Genomic DNA, 17,883 nt, shown 5'->3' on the forward strand with positions numbered 1-17,883 from the left:
TTTGGTGATGATCGTGTGCTCAGGCGCCACTTTCGTCATGCTTGGCATCCCAGGTCACCAGACCTCAGTCCATGCTATTCTGGTCAGATGAATCGCCATCTGTCGGCCATTTTTTGAACTTTTGTATTTTTTTGGTTCTAATAAAACGCCATGTCATTCCAAGCATGTGTGTCAAATTGTACCTCTCTATCTACATTATTCCGTGATTTATTCAGTTTTCAAATTTATACTGACTTTTTGATCACCCGGTACATCTACAACCACACTCCGCAAACCACAATGAAGTGCGTGACAGGGGTTACTTACAACAGCATGTGCTTCTTCCAGTTCAGGTATGGAGCGCAGGGAGAATGACTGCTTAGACCAGGCCTGTCCACCGACCCGTTCGTGCGAGCTGGCTCACGCTTTTGTCTCCGCTGCGAGCAACCGGCATGCTCACGGGCAGAATTGGACTGGGAGGTGGAATCGGAACAAGGCAGCTGGGCGCGAGGAACTGTTGTCAAAGACTCTATTATACGGCCACTAACAGTTCCAGGGAGATGCATCGCTTCATGGTGGCTGATTAATGTCTTTCGTGGCATATTTTGTGGTGTCGATAGTTACGATGCCACAGCGTAGGTGAACGCTCTCGTAAGTTGACACTACGAAAGAAGACTAACTACGCCTAGCACAGCGCCCTCTGGCCGACGCTGCGGAGCTCAGCGAGCGCCGTCTTGTTTTCCGGCCCATTTCATTAAGAGACGGCCTGGAAATATCGCTTCTACTACCAAATGGCTCTGAGCACTATGGGACTTAACATCTGTGGTCATCAGTCCCCTAGAACTTAGAACTATTTAAACCTAACTAACCTAAGGACATCACACACATCCACGCCCGAGGCAGGATTCGAACCTTCGACCGTAGCGGTCACGCGGTTCCAGACTCGAGCGCCTAGAACGCACGGCCACACTGGTCGGCTGCTTCTACTACCGAGTGGGCTAACTTGCTATTGAGACTTTTTATTAGTTACGTTCAGTTAAAGTTTGTACAGCAACTAATATTTGTTATCTTTGAGATTATACAGAACAGTCTTCCTAACTTCACAGGATTACACATTGACTACGGCTTCACATCTACGTGCTCATCCTAGCCGAAGTTACGTAGGCATTTGATATTTACTTGCGTTTTTCACTCTATTAAAAGTGATGAAGTTACATGCAGTACCGAAGTGCTTCACCTCTCCTGCTCGTACGCGTTTCCTTCGCTCTCGGCCTGTATTACAGAAGCAGTTCACAGGAGCGCCGCCTTTCCAGGCGGGATACAAAATATTTATTTGCACTGATGAGAAATGACGATAAAATGTCTTACATTTCTTTTAACTGATGAGGCAGAGAACCTGGAGTAGCTAAGTACGAAACGTGGTATTTTCTATGACTGATGCAGTCTTCTGATGAACTGATGAATGTCGTTTTCGGACGAAGTTTAAACTGACTTCAATTGTCTTTCGTGATACATTCAGACGTTAAACACTTAAACACTAAATGTCAATGAATGTTACTTATTTTGCTTTTCACTAAGGCATCAATGTCTGGTACCACGTTCTAAGCGCTGCTAATTCGAAGATAAGCTTTTAGACTGAAGTGAGTCGGTGAGATTCTGTGGGTACAACCGTTCTCTTCACCGCGGAAAAAAAGTTTTTCGCATAAATACTTAGGTCCAATTCTGAAGGTGGCAGGGGTAAAACACAGGGAGCGGAAGGCTATTTACAATTTGTACAGAAACCAGATGGCAGTTGTAAGTAGGCTGTTTATGTTTTCTCTATGTAAGTAGGCTGTTTATGTTTTCTCTATGTAAGTAGGCTGTTTATGTTTTCTCTATGTAAGTAGGCTGTTTAGGTTTTTTATTGGTAACGCCACCTCTGTATGAAAATCACTGGCTGTGCTGTGGGCAGTCTGTGTCTGCTTTGCATTGTTGTAATACTCGCCATTGTAGTGTTAGGCAGCTGGCTGTGAACAGCGCGTAGCGTTGCGCAGTTGGAGGTGAGCCGCCAGCAGTGGTGGATGTGGGGAGAGAGATGGCGGAGGTTTGCAATTTGTCATGAACTGATATATATATTATGACTTGTGATGATATTAAGGTAAATACATTGTTTGTTCTCTATTAATATCTTTCATTTGCTAACTATCCCTATCAGTAGTTAGTGCCTTCAGTAGTTTGAATCTTTTATTTAGTTGGCAGTAGTGGCGCTCGCTGTATTGCAGTAGCTTGAGCAGCGAAGATTTTTGTGAGGTAAGTGATTTGTGAGAGGTATAGTTTAATGTTAGTCAGGGCCATTCTTTTGTAGGGAATTTTGGAAGTCAGATTGCGTTGCGCTAACAAAGTATTGTGTGTCAGGTTAAGCACAGTCTTATATAAATTGTTCAAAGGGTACGTTTCATATATGAAGTTTTGGGTTGGACTGCAGTACCACATGTTACACTGAAAACGAACCCTGTCCTTTCCTATTGGTGTTATCCCACTATGTGTTTGTGTACCCTTGTGTATTTGTTTTCTTCCTGTTTCTGTGTAGTTTCATAGAATTTTTTCTTCTTTTAATATTAAGCTACATTCACTATGATGAGGAATACTGTTATCCTCAAATATAATTGGCATTAATAATATGTTATTTACTTTGTAAAGATGTTAGACATTATTCATTTTGTTTCAATGCTCATGTGTGAAGTTGATGTTTCGAAAGTGATTCTGATCTTTTATTTTTGTACTCATGTCATAATTCCTGTAACACTGATGTATATGTTTATTTCTATTCTTTTGTAAAGCCTGCACTACAAATGTTATCTGTATTATTATGTTCTTTAATGAGGCATTTTGTACCTTTGTTATTGTATTTTTATGTTACCAAATTGTAATTGTTACCAGTTCTTCAAATTAAGTAACATTTCACTGCACACGTTTCTGTTGGTCATAGTACATGGACAATATGTGAGAAGTAGGGACTGATAAGTGTTTGCACGTGTGTTAATAACTCAGCAAGGGACTGGATAACAGCATTGCTGGTTCTAAGGACAATTAAAAGAAAAACTTTCTGAGTGCACAAGTGGTGGTTTATGGACTTGCTATATTCTCTGCAAGAATCTTCGATGGTGATTGTGCACCTGCACAGTCGCAACAGATGGCTGCTGGCCGTCTATACCAGGACTACAGTGGGTCTGCACCTCTGGTGGCCCACCAGTACCATTATTTCTACAAGGACTGCAGTGGGTCTGCACCTCTGGTGGCCCACCAATACCGTAATCTCTACCAGGACTACAGTGGGTCTGCTCTGTGATGCCCTAACTACCAATATTCTTCAAAACGTCGACTGACTCTGCTGTGGGTTTACTCTGTTGTGGCCCATTACCTGTCTGCATGTCGAGTCAGCACTGTCTTTCCGTTGGAAGGACAACACTACTTCTTCAAGACTGCATGGAAATCCACTACTTCTGTGTGCATTTTCTTTTACTGCTCAGACTTTGCTAAAAACTCTGCATTTTTTCTGTGATTAACAATCTGGACTGTCTTTATGGACTGTGAGAAATTTTTAGCTTTTGACCAACATTGTATCAATAAGTGTGTGCATTTGATATGCTTGTTATTGTAATTATGAAAAATTTTATCAAATCATTATTGGCCACTGCCCAAAAATATTTTGTAAAATTTTTTGTGGGGAGCATGGGGGCTATGTAAGTAGGCTGTTTATGTTTTCTCTATGTAAGTAGGCTGTTTATGTTTTCTCTATGTAAGTAGGCTGTTTATGTTTTCTCTATGTAAGTAGGCTGTTTAGGTTTTTTATTGGTAACGCCACCTCTGTATGAAAATCACTGGCTGTGCTGTGGGCAGTCTGTGTCTGCTTTGCATTGTTGTAATACTCGCCATTGTAGTGTTAGGCAGCTGGCTGTGAACAGCGTGTAGCGTTGCGCAGTTGGAGGTGAGCCGCCAGCAGTGGTGGATGTGGGGAGAGAGATGGCGGAGGTTTGCAATTTGTCATGAACTGATATATATATTATGACTTGTGATGATATTAAGGTAAATACATTGTTTGTTCTCTATTAATATCTTTCATTTGCTAACTATCCCTATCAGTAGTTAGTGCCTTCAGTAGTTTGAATCTTTTATTTAGCTGGCAGTAGTGGCGCTCGCTGTATTGCAGTAGCTTGAGCAGCGAAGATTTTTGTGAGGTAAGTGATTTGTGAGAGGTATAGTTTAATGTTAGTCAGGGCCATTCTTTTGTAGGGAATTTTGAAAGTCAGATTGCGTTGCGCTAACAAAGTATTGTGTGTCAGGTTAAGCACAGTCTTATATAAATTGTTCAAAGGGTACGTTTCACAGTTATATGAGTCGAGGGACAAGAAAGGGAAGCAGTGGTTGGGAAGGGAGTGAGACAGGGTTGTAGCCTCTCCCCTATGTTACTCAATATGTATATTAAGCAAGCAGTAAAGGAAACAAAAGAAAAAAATCGGAGTAGTATCAAAATCCATGGAGAAGAAATAAAAACTTTGAGGTTCGCCGATGACATCGTAATTCTGTCAGAGACAGCAAAGGACTTGGAAGAGCAGTTGAACGGAATGGACAGTGTCTTAAAAGGAGGATATAAGATGAACATCAACAAAAGCAAAACGAGGATAATGGAATGTAGTCGAATTAAGTCGGGTTATGCTGAGGGAATTAGATTAGGAAATGAGACACTTAAAGTAGTAAAGGAGTTTTGCTATTTGGGGAGCAAAATAACTGATGATGGTCGAAGTAGAGAGGATATAAAATGTAGACTGGCAATGGCAAGGAAAGAGTTTCTGAAGAAGAGGAATTTGTTAACATCGAGTATAAATTTAAGTGTCAGGAAGTCGTTTCTGAAAGTATTTGTATGGAGTGTAGCCATGTATGGAAGTGAAACATGGACGATAAATAGTTTGGACAAGAAGAGAATAGAAGCTTTCGAAATGTGGTGCTACAGAAGAATGCTGAAGATTAGATGGGTAGATCAAATAACTAATGAGGAGGTATTGAATAGGATTCGGGAGAAGAGGAGTTTGTGGCACAACTTGACTAGAAGAAGGGATCGGTTGATAGCACATGTTCTGAGGCATCAAGGGATCACCAATTTAGTATTGGAGGGTAGCGTGGAAGGTAAAAATCGTAGAGGGAGACGAAGAGATGAATACACTAAGCAGATTCAGAAGGATGTAGGTTGCAGTAGGTACTGGGAGATGAAGAAGCTTGCACAGGATAGAGTAGCATGGAGAGCTGCATCAAACCAGTCTCAGGACTGAAAACCACAACAACAACAACAACAGCTTAGGTCCAAACACCAACATAATCGTAACTGTATACTTGTGACGTTGTGGAAATTTTGGTTCAGAAAATTTTTTTACGAGTCTACAAGACTTATTTTACTACGAAACTCTCTGTCGTACTACAGGTCCATAAGTTCTAAATGTCGTTAGGAATCCTACAGTGACATGTTAAACTGTGTGTGTCTGACCCTCACTTTGAAGTTCCTGACCCGGCCATAATGATGCATTTGATCGATTTTTAACGAGCTAATCTCCCGTTGAAACACTGCGCCGTTAAGTACAGGGCGTTCGGAAATTTCCCGTTTAGCAACCTTTAGGATTTGTAGAGGGGGACTGAGTAGACAATATTACGAAGTCGAACCCGTGCTACAGCCGTTTGAATACATGTTTGCTAGGTAGGTATGTAACAGGGTAGTTACGGTGAGTAGAGGGGGATGCTTACGTTGAACTGGCTGTGTCTGTCTTTCTTCTCTGTCCTGGTTTGAGCGTTATTCAGCTGTTGTGAGTGTTAGAGCAACGTGGTTGAGCAGACATTTGCAGAATACATCGACATGATGCTCCTGAGTGGCGAACTTCACGGTAATGGAAGAGTTGTTCGTCGCCTTTGTCAAGATAGTTACCCATAACGTACGACTGCATCGCATACCCTTTTTGTCACAATTACGCAACACCTTCGAGAAAAGGGTAACTCCACCGTCAGCAGGCATGTCTGTGGTGCTGCAAGGACACGCCGAACAGCCGATGTGGAAGAGGCCGTACTGCACCACGTTGAAGAGAACCCGTACACGAGCAATTACTTTGGTTATTAATGAGTATAAATGTGAAACAGGTGATGTACCGGGTTACGCCTAATAAATTACTTGTAAAAGTGGTCGCGTTACAAACATGTTTTCAACTGGTTGTAGCAAGGAAACGGCACCTTTCAAGACACGGGTTCCTATTCCAAATATTATGTACCCCTCTACAAGTTCTCGAAGTTTGTAACGGGAATTTCCAAACACCCTGTATAAACATTTGCGTTTAAAACTGCTGCGAAGTTAGTATACTGTTGTTAGCCCCATTTGGTATGGGACCACTTACTTGAGCAACATTCTGGATGAGTTGCATGGATGTTTAGTCGGCAATCCCCTTTGCAGACTACATACATTTCCACAGTGTTCTACCAATGAACCGCGGTCTGCCACCTGCTTTGCCCACAACTGAACATTCGAAGGAAGTTGACACCCTTTTTTCACCATTCTGAAATCTTATCAAGATTTTACAACATTTTTGCAGTTTCTTTCACACAGTAATCCATTGTAAATAACGGCATAATCTGTGAAACCTCTTTATTAATATTGTGACTCAGGTCGTTAACATAAACAGCAAGTTTCTCAACACACTTCCCTGGGGCACACCTGAAGTTATTTCACCTGTCGATGACTCTCCATTCATGATAAAGCATCCTCCCTACGAAGAAACATTTAGTACAGTCACAAACTTCACTTGGTACCCCATTGGACGGTAAGCCTGCTGAGTCGAATGCTTTTAAGAAATCAAGAAATGGTGTATTTATCTACCTTGGTCCGTATGAAAAAAGGGGAAGTTGGGTTCGATATGGTCGACGTTTTCGGAATCCATTCATGTTAGCATGGAGGAGGTCGATCTGTTCGAGATAATAGATTACGTTTGAGCTCGGATATCTTCTAAGATTCCATAAAAATGGATGCCCAGGATATTGAGCGGTAGCTTAGTGGATCATTTCTGCTGTCCTTACTGACAGATGTAAACTGTGCTTTCTTCCAACTGCTGGGATTGAGAGACCGACAGTATATTATGGTTAAGGGAGGGGAGCTAGCGCAACCGAAAATTCGCTATAGAATCTGTCAGATTTCGTCCGGCTCTGGAGCTTTGTTCGATTTCAACAAAATTGGTTGAAATGGCTCTGAGCTCTACGGGACTTAACATCTGAGGTCATCAGTCCCCTAGAACTTAGAACTACGTAAACCTAACTAACCTAAGGACATTACACACATCCATGTCCGAGGCAAAAATGGTTCAAATGACTCTGAGAACTATGGGACTTAACATCTTAGGTCATCAGTCCCCTAGAACTTAGAACTACTTAAACCTAAGGACATCACACACATCCATGCCCGAGGCAGGATTCGAACCTGCGCTCTAGTAGCAGTCGCGCGGTTCCGGACTGAAGCGCTTAGAACCGCTCGGCCACTGCGGCCGGTTGTCCGAGGGAGGTTTGAACCTGCGATCGTAGCGGTAGCGCGGTTCCAGACTGAAGCGCCTAGAACCGCTCGGCCACACCGGCCGGCCCGATTTTAACAAATGCAGCCATTCTCGCTCCCGCAGGGACTAATATCTATTTCATTCTTCTTTGCAGCGGTGTGAAATTTACATTGGGACAACACTCCAGAGTTTTCTTTTGTAAATGAACATTTTAAACCAATTCTGCATTTCTACTTTTGCTTTGATACCCTCAGCTTCAGTCCTTGTCTTTCCCACGAGTGTCTGGACACTAACTTTGGTGGCACCAACAGCCTTTGAAGATAACCAGAACTTCTTTGGGTTTTGTGAGAGCTTTCGATATTATTGCTGAATTGTCCTTTTGACAGCGAAACGCGTTTCACTCTGCATGTCTCTGTCTGTGGCCTTACGCTCTGTTTTGCAGTTCATCTGATGGTGCGCAATATATTTCCAGCAGTGACGAAAGTGTTGCTAGGACATCGCGTGCTACAAGAAAGGGCCACAATATAAGCACTAGCGCACGTGTGCTGGTCCGTGAAGCAGCTTCCCGAATGGAGCGATTGTCTGCTTCGTGACTCACAAAGCCAGCCAGGCATGCGAGCAGCAGGAATGTTGTCATAGCTGCCGTTAACGTCTGTACTCTGATAGCGATTTATATCTCGTACTGGGCTCAGTGGTCTAGGGGTATGATTCCTGCTTTGGGTGCAGGAGGTCCCGGGTTCAAATCCCGGCTGAGCCCTCATTTTGTGAAGATGAATCGGTTGGTGCATTGATCTTACCCCCAATATTTCACTAATCTCAGTGCGTTGGTCGCTTACTTTCTAGAGCGCTGCTTCACATACGGAGAAACCAGCGAAATATAGGCTCCTTGTAAAAGAATGTTAGCTCATACAAACAGAACATAGGAAAAGATCACACTTTCCGCTCTCGTCATCCTGATAGATCATTTTCGTGACCTAACTGTACTGAACAGCTTCGTTTTGGATTCTCGCCATGACCGCACACGCAATCTTCGCCAAACATAAAAAAAATAATATATTGACTTACGGAAAGAGCATTCGACTGATCCTTGAGTGTTCTAATCTTAATCTAAGGGAGGGGGAGAGAAAAGAGAAAGAGAAGATCCAACTACGAGCGGCGCGTTTCGTCACGGGATCTTGTGGTCGGCGCAGGAGCCTTACAGAGATGCTCAACAAACCCTAGTGGCAGACGCTACAAGAGAGGCGTTGTGAATCACGGAGAGGTTTACTATTGAGATTTCGAGAGTACTTTCCGGGAAGAGTCCCGCCACATACATCTCGCGAAATGACCACGACGAGAAAATTAGAGAAATTTGAACGAATACAGAAGTTTACCGACAGTCGCTCTTTCCATGCACCATTCATGAGTGGAACAGGGTAGGGGGGATGATTTAGTGATACCAGAAGTACCATCCGTCACACGCCGTCAAGTGGCTTGCGGAGTATGAGGACAAAGCGGTACAGAAACTACGAGGAGTCAACACCTTTCGTAGACTCCCCTAGACAACGACTTCAAGAACATTTACCCAACGTATAACAAGTGCAGCCCGCCCCCAACACCCGCCATCACCATACACCCTGTGATGTAACAGCGATACCTAACAATTTTTCCCTGTTCGGGCGCCAAGTGTGATGTAACAAAATAAAAGTGATTTTGTTATTCAATGGAAAAGTTGGAAATTGAGATTTCGCGTACTGTTTTATCAGTCACAATTGGCGTAAGAATCATGGATTGACCATTGTCATAAAATATTGCATTATGAAATGTGACTAGTCCTTACTTGCAGTTTCGCGTCGCTTGAAGCAGTCACAGCTAGCGTGCTATTGATTAAGAAATTGCTTTCTAATTACTTCATGATCGTAGATACGATCATACCGGGTCGTGAAGTTATTGTTATGACAAAACAATTTCCTAAGGGACCAGAAAGTTCTTAAGGGCGCAAAAACAACTGTAACATCACACAAAATGGAGATTCAATATTACAGCTGATGCAAGAAGACGATAAATCAGTTTTCCTTTTGCCAATGTAACACTCACATTGGACTGCTGATCTTGGTGTCTGTAATCTTAGCAAAATGCATAATTAAAATGAAAATAATACTGAGGAGATGATAGGAATGAGCACTGCTAAATGATTCAATATTTCGAGAACAAATATTTATTATAACTAAAACATACATCGTACCTTATGCTTAGTACTACAATGACAGCAGATTTTTATGTCCGTTTCATGTGCATTGAGCGCTCTTTAATATAGCCATTGATCTCTTGAGTCGCTCGCGCGTCGTCGCGATAAGTTATAACAGTTCTTCTTTTTACACTTCACTCAAACCTAGACGGAAGACGTTTTTATACATTTAATAAAAAATTAGATCGGGCCGCCACAAATCTGCGTCCGTGTTACTTATGAAAAACAGTAAAAGTGTTTAGCGCTCAAGGCTCCAATTGTTCTCCAGCGAACAAAATAGTGAAGGATCGCACATCTATCCGTATTCTTCTGTTTATGTTGCCGCCAAAAGAGACGAATTACTTTGTTTAGGAAATTCCACCGTCGCTATGCGACGCCTTATTATACATTAATCATTCTTTATAAACAAGTATTTGCCGTCTGGCTGAAAGTATTAACTATTTGCTGTTTTAATGAAGCCAAAAATAGCGAATATCACAACCCTCACACTAGGGAAAAAAAGAAACAAGATCAGTGAAGTTGAAAGTAGCCTGTTCAATCGGCATTGTCATTTTTGTCTACTATATTTTACTTTTAGTTGATCGTAACAGTTATCTTTGCAGTACTTCACGCGTCTCTACTGTACTGAGATTCGATTGATCGAAATAAGCTGTTTGGTCAATCTTATTGCTTGTTTTCTGAGACACTTCCGTAATTGTGGGAGGTCGGTTTGTCTGTCAATCAAAGAGAAGCTTTCGCGGTTTAGAAGTGACTAATTGTTTTTGTGCGTCTTAGTGTGTTCTGTTCTGGTACTGATGAGAGTTTGGCCTTGATAGGAAGACTGGGCTTGCCTGGCGTCGATCTGAGCTAGTTTGCAAATGATGAAGAATCTGCGTCTGAGTTTTTCAACTACTTACCGTGGTGAAACTTAGCTGAACTGGTTAGGCTATTTTGGAATTGTTTGCTAAATTTCTGCACGGCTTACTCGCGATGATGACTCGTTGTTCAGGCTTGCGGCAGTATTCTTCCTCTTAGAGAAATGCAGACTCGTATGCTGCTCCATTTTGACTACATGGAAGCTGATAATAGTGATAATGCTATCTTTTTAATTCGTCGTGCTATAGATTCAAAGTATTCCTGTATTGTAATAGAGTTGCTGTCTTATTAAACGTTATGTACTAAGTGTTGTAATAGGTCCGAGCAGATGTAATTTTATGTAAGAGGTCCGAGCAGATGTAATTTCGATGTATTGCTCATGCGCTGCCTGCGATATGCAAGGTCTCTGACCAGAGAGCAGTGTTGACTGCAGTAGGAACTGTGTAGCTGTAGCAGTAAGTTGTTGCTAGTCTGGAGTCTGCTCTGGTCTGGTATGGTGTATCCGGTATCGTGTTGGCTGGCCGGTCGCGGTGCAGCGATGCCGGAGCCTGAGTATTATTGTACAAGGTAAAAAGCAGCCTCGCGCATTTGTATTAATGTTATGTCAAGTCGCATGTAAATGTTTTAAAAACTCTCGTAATAATAATCTTCCTCATAAAAAGTAACTTTTAACAACCATTCATTTCAATTTAAAGAATTTACTAATTTCTCCCATCCATGATCATCCCGATTATTGCAATAGAAAAATCAGTTGCTCCCTTTCATAAATGACAGATAGGTCGGCCAGCATTGCACAAGGCTGTGCCGGAAAAATTTATTGTAAGAGCAGATATATCCGGCGACTTCATTGAGGTAAGAATTTTTCCTTTTTTTATTCGGAATGATCTTTCAGGACCATGACGCAGCACTGCTGTCGTCCAAAATTTACCAGGTTAGATCTTTCAGGGCCATGACGCAGCACTGCTGTCGTCCAAAATTTACCAGGTTAAATTCACAGTGAATTATTGAAAAGTCATAAGTGAGCGTCAATTTGAGAGGTTTGTTACATTGTTTTATTACCAGGTTACTGAATTTATTTTTTTTATTCGGATGTTATACTGAATGTGAGCGACATAATTATAATTTTTACTGTTGTGAGGTTACGCTAAATGTCAATGAATTTTGAGCTTAGATTAAATGAGAGAGAATTTTGTAGGGAGCTAACAAATGAGAGAGAATTTTGTTTTAAGGTTACACAAAAATTAGAATCATTATCCATAATATTTATTTTTATTTTGTAGGGAGGTTACAGTGTTCCGATGACTTATTCTGAAATTAGCGCTTATTTGTATTGCTTTAAGAACCTGCGTGTGCTTCTAAGTCATCTATACTGTTTCTAAAATAATATATTTATTAATGAACTTATTTCAGGATAATTTCCCCTTGAAGCCCGCCATTTCGTTGTATTTGTCCGTGGTACAGTATCAAACTGCAGCGCCACCATATTGTCCCTGAACATTCTTATGCATCTGAGGCCACTCACTGAATTAACTTTGCAACTACAAAAAATTGTAAATAAGTATCCTCTCTTAGCACGAAATTAGGTTTCAGAAGCAGAAAGATAGATCAATAACTGCAGTTTCGGCGACCGCTGTTTACTATATGTGCTGCGGAGTGATCTTGAAACTTATTGAGATATAAGATGGAAATGGTATTCGTAAATTGTGTTGATTTATGATAGATCGGTTTATCTTTAATGCAGATAATCAATGATTACATGCTTAAGGAAGCATCCTCTTGAACCCTTGCTTTTACGCTACACACAGCTTACAATGTGTAAAATTTTAATGCAATGCAACAAATCCTTATCTCCTACACGTCCAGTTTGTGCAAACAAAAGGAGTGAACACGAAGTCAAGTCTTTCGTATAACTTTTGAGTATTAAAATACTCAAATGTATGATATTTTCTGTACGTTTCTCGCTCTCTACCAGTAGTTTTTCCTTGACTAATATCAGTTGCTTTAAAACTACGTGTGACCACATAAATTATGTGCTCTCCCTCATATCGTGCTCATTTTCAAATATGCCACCAGTTACTGCGAAAAAGGCTATGGAATTTTCAAAGGTAGATAATAACACATTACTTTTATTCTGTTAGGTTTACCTTATACCTCTTTACTAACTCTTTTGTTGTTCTTCTCCTATACATGTTTTGCTTTTCTTAATATGCAGTATGTCACAATGAAACGCCTAATTTTACGCTACATTAGCGACTGGAAATGCGCCCTTTAAACCTTTATCTTATCTACCATGTCTTGAAGAGGAAACTTATGAAACCACTTTTTTTATTTGATGCTTCTTTTACACTTGTTTCTTTTTTCTTAAATGTATCACAAGTAACATCGCTTCGATTAATCCATACGCGAGTAACTAGTAACTCGTTTTTAAAGCTTTATCTTTCTTAGTATGTTTTCAAGTGGAATTTCGTTAACTCATTAAACTTTACATACGGTAAATAATAATTGAATTCACGCTGAGTAAAAGTCAGCAAACGAAAACTTCCAAGGAATACACTAAAAAAGAAAAAAGAACTTTATCAATCGACAGAAAATGGGAATATTTTACTACATCAGTTTGTTTGCTTTGTATCTACATAACATTTTTAATCTATAAATAAAACTCTATACCAATGCAGTGCAAATCATTGTAAAATTTGCTGAAGGTGGTATTGATATTGTATCGTACAGATATGAGAGCGTTGTCAAATACCGGGTTGGGTGGCGCATTCCTTAAGGCGCTGGACTTGCGTGCAACAGTCTATTACTGACATTCAAGATTTAGGTCACTCAGACGAATGCCAGGATGGTTCCTTGAAAAAAATCACGATCGATTTTAAGGGACGTTGCGCCCTTATTTCCCTCATATCCCGGCGCGGACGTAACATTAACCTGCAATCATCCTGCCTTCGGACTGAAGGTGCTGGGCCATCTTTCAGACAGTGCAGTAGTTTTCTCGGTAGTTAGGTTCTGTTCCAGTTCGTCCTACGTTGAAGTTGCATTCCGAAGCCAATGAAATACAAAAGGTGTTGTCAATTTAATCTTCCTTCTTTCCTAAATCGTAAGAAATAATGTGACGATGGTGGCTGATGACCTGAGACAGAAAAAAATGAGACAGCAGTAAAAAATTGGGCTTTGGTTGGTACTTGGTTATTGCATAACGGACAACAAGAAAAGGACCATGTTTATCGTTTCGTGCGTGTGCTGTTGAGTCGGCGTCCTGTTCACAGCGAGGGAGTGCATCAAGGTTGCTAAGTATACAACTAGGTCGCCTCACCTGCTGTGAAAGCTAACGTCTTCCTTCATACTCGAACACTCTTCACAGGTGGCTCAGTGGTCTAGGGGTATGATTCCTGCTTTGGGTGCAGGAGGTCCCGGGTTCAAATCCCGGCTGAGCCCTTACTTTTATTTGTCCTAACCGCCTAACAACAGAAGAATATACTCATGAACTTTGGTATCTTTCATATTTGTACGTTTGCAAAGCAAAAACCGCATAGCTGATGAAGAACCGGCAAAATATTGAATAACATATTCTAATCGACGAATTGTCTAATGGTTCTATCAACGCCAAACCGCTAACATTCTTCAATTTCATGAATTTCACTCAGTGTATTTTGATTATATTGCCCTCAAAATGATGTAGTTTCAGTGAACTGAGTAAAGCATCGGCCTCTGCTCCACATGGTATCTTTCAGTTGTACGAGTAGCGTTCCATTTGAGTCTCGTATGATTACTCTTAGAGTGTGAAATCAGAACTTTGGAGGATCTCACTTGAAAGTATCTCCGCTTCCCCTTTAAAATTTAAACAGCTTGAAAGTTCACCAATGGGAAAATTTTGTAAAATATATTCGTAGTATAAAATAAATATACTGTACAGAACGAGCAAGTAACTGCAATGCACTTAATAAGGCCAAAGACCTGGTAGCGTCTTATAGCGCGACTACCGAAGGATCACAGAAATTAAACCATGTCAAATATTTAGAGATAACCAATTGGAGGGACTTGTGCTCAAACCGTGTCGTAAGTTTAGTAGTAGGGAAAGAAGATGCCAGACAGATTCACAGGAAAAACCCCAGTAAATGCAATTCATATACCGGGTAGACTGTGAACAACTGTCTTCCGGGTAGGCCGAACAAGGTGTAAGTTCCTATGGGACCAAATTGCTGAGGCCATCCGCCCCTACGCTTACACACTACTTACTCTAACTTGAACTAATTTACGCTAAGGACAACACACACATCCAAGCCCGAGCGAGCACTCGAACATCCGACGGGGCGAGCCGCGAGAACCGTTGCAAGGCGCAATAGATCGCGCGGTCCGAAGAAGGTGAAAAAATAATAAAAAAAAAGACATTTGGCTCGTCATCGAGAGGTGCGGTAAAAGCCGCACCAAGTCTTCGTGATTTAGAAGTCTTCGTGATTTAGAATTTCTGTAGTTTTAATAAGGCTACTGAGGCGATGCCTACTTTTAAACAAGACTACACACAGCCTTCTCTATCCTTATCCGGCCAGTAGTTTTATATACTCATCTGAAATGTCTTAGATCGCGACAAAATCCCAATCTTCCTTCCTTATCTATCTCGTACGAACGATTCTTCGGTGTGATTCATCACTGTGGATCCTTTATAAGCGCTAAAATGTAGTTCCAAGAAGAGCCTCTAAACATATTAATTCCCGCCAGACATATCTTTTGCAACCTACATACTCCGCAAGCCACCGTCCGATACGTTACGGAGGGTACCCTGTACCATCACTAGTCGTCTGCTTTTTTGTTCCAATCACAAATAGAGCGAGGGAAAAATTACAGTCTATATGCCTCCATATGAGCCCTAACTTGTCGTATCTTATCTTCGTGGTCCCTACGCGAAATTTATGTTGGCGGTATTAGAGTCGCTCTGCAGTCAGATTCAAATGCCGGTTCTCTAAAATTTCTCAGTGATTGTTGAAAAGAACTTCGCCTTCCCTCCAGGGATTCCTATTCAAATTCCGGAAGCATCGCCGTCACACTAGCATGTTATTCGAAACTAACGGTAACAAACCAGGTTATACTGAGCGAACTGGCTTAGGAAATGATACATTAACAGTAGTAGATGAGTTTCCCTATTTGGGCAGCAAAATACCTGGTGATGGTCGACGTACAGAAGATGTAATATACAGAATGATAATACCAAAAAAGCATTTCTGAAAAGGAAAAATTTGCTGATATCGAATACAAACTTAAGTGTTAGCAAGTGTTTCTGACAGTGTGTGAAGTGTAACCTATTACGGAAGCGAAACGTAGACGATAAACAATTCAGACCAGAAGAAACCAGAGTTTTTGAAGTGTGGTGCTACAGAGGAATGCTGAAGATTAGATGAAGAAGTCGAGTAACTAACGAGGAGATACTCAGTCGAACTGTGCACAATGGTTCAACTTGACTAAAAGGAGGCGTAGGTTGATGGACACAGTCTGTGGCACCAAGGAATCGTCGATTTGGTAATGCAGGTGTAATGTATCCCAGAAAATAAAACGAAGAGAAAATGAAGCATCTGTTCAAAAGTGATGGTTTTAGTGGTGGGACACATGACATAGACGACGAAAAAGAAAGCATTTTGTCGCTGACCTCAGTAATATGGCATAAGATTGTCTTTAGTGTCATATGTGTGTTTTTCTCGTCGTAACTTTGACTCTCAAAGCCATTAGTCGTAACTGGAAAATGTGGGCTTGGTGATGCCTCAAAGTATAATTATTAGGTTTGATGCAAAGAAATCAGCTTTGCATGAAGATAACGTTGTAGTCAGACTTCGTTAAATGTATACACTACAGGCTCGAATAATGTACCTAGTAATTTGGAAATGATATTACGCTAATGGCGTGCGCTAGTAACGTCGCAAAACCAAACACTTCAAGCTGCCTGAAATCGCATAAGATACTTACAATTAGTAGACCACGATATTAGTTAGTCTTCTTCTTTATAAAATAGAATGAAATCCTCAATATTTTTAGTTAATTCATTCCCATATATGGTATGGTGACCGTCCCATCCGGAGGTTGATAAGAGAGAGAGATAACAAGCGTTCAAGACAACCGTTAGGACAAGAGTTGAAACATGAATGAGTCGTACATCAATTTTTAAAATAGTTAATCACGAAATTTACGCAGTACGCTGTGTGAGATGTACTCGCTGCAGGAAGATTACGTCTTTGACTTTAAATTTTATTGTAATGATTGATGCAGAGCGTAAATATTGTAAAGGGAAACCAACAGAATTTAGCAATCACTTTGAAATGGATGTAGGCGCAGTAGTTACCTAGAGATGAAGAGACTTGCGCAGGACAGAGTAGCGTGGAGAGCTGCGTGAACCAAGACTTCGCACTGAAGGCCATACCAACAATCACAAGTTGATAAAATTGACGAGTTCGGGCTTACAGACTTTTTTTTTCACGCACTATCTGTAAATGTAGTAGACACAGGATAAAATGATGGTCATACAGTACCACACTCCTTTCAACTTAGATGTGCTTATCAGAGAATAAACACCTGATAGAGTGATTGTGTTACTTTGCGTGAATGCATCGCGACAGCTCATCTCTGAAACGAAATTTTACATTGAAGAAAATACAGAAATGCTTGCTATGCGTTGTAAGTAGGAAGGCAGTGACTTAGAGAGCGGCTTAAAGCGAAACGCATGTCTGTGGAGGTGGAATGACGGTGAGTTATTTCGGAAGCTGCGTATCGATTTATGCGTTCGATGAACCTACAATTGCATTCGGCTGCGTCTGTAGCTCTCAATGGAACCACCAATCAGGAGTCGTTACTCGCTAGCGGTCCGGTACTCTAAATATAGGACCAGGAATCTACGGGCGTCCGAGCCACTAACAGCGGGCGACTTGAGAAAACCGGTCCTCGCGCGAGCCATAAAGAAACCAACAGCAGGCTAGCATTCCACAGATGTAGCGGAGGAACAGCCGACCAGGGCGTCACTGCCGCCGCAATCGCCCTGTTGCGTGGCTGGTCGTTACTGGCGTTTATCATCGTCGTCCTTCACTGTCCCCCTGCTGGCTGAAGAGGAATCACTGCCACCAAGTTCTGATTTTCACAGAAGGGCAGGCCGTACGCCGAAAACAAGTAAGAAACCGGATCCTCCTCCTTTGGCAGAAATGCTGGCATTCTAGTGACGATCCGGGCCGCAAATAGGGAATCCACAGACATAAGCGACTTCGACAACGGGAAAATTATTATGACTCGGCGCCT

At 41.4% G+C, this 17,883-nt stretch overlaps 1 protein-coding gene and 2 non-coding genes across 3 annotated transcripts in view; 2 read left to right on the forward strand and 1 right to left on the reverse strand.

Moving 5' to 3' along the window:
• LOC124796726 overlaps positions 1-17,883 on the reverse strand; it is a 1,132,495-nt gene that overhangs the window by 349,883 nt on the left and 764,729 nt on the right. The window lies entirely within an intron of this gene.
• On the forward strand, positions 8,218-8,289 carry Trnap-ugg. The gene has a single exon. It is a non-coding gene; the product is annotated as a tRNA-Pro (tRNA).
• Trnap-ugg lies at positions 13,978-14,049 on the forward strand. Its single transcript has one exon. It is a non-coding gene; the product is annotated as a tRNA-Pro (tRNA).

Source organism: Schistocerca piceifrons, chromosome 1 (assembly GCF_021461385.2).
Source record: "Schistocerca piceifrons isolate TAMUIC-IGC-003096 chromosome 1, iqSchPice1.1, whole genome shotgun sequence".
In the NCBI taxonomy this organism is placed as follows: Eukaryota; Metazoa; Arthropoda; class Insecta; order Orthoptera; family Acrididae; genus Schistocerca; species Schistocerca piceifrons.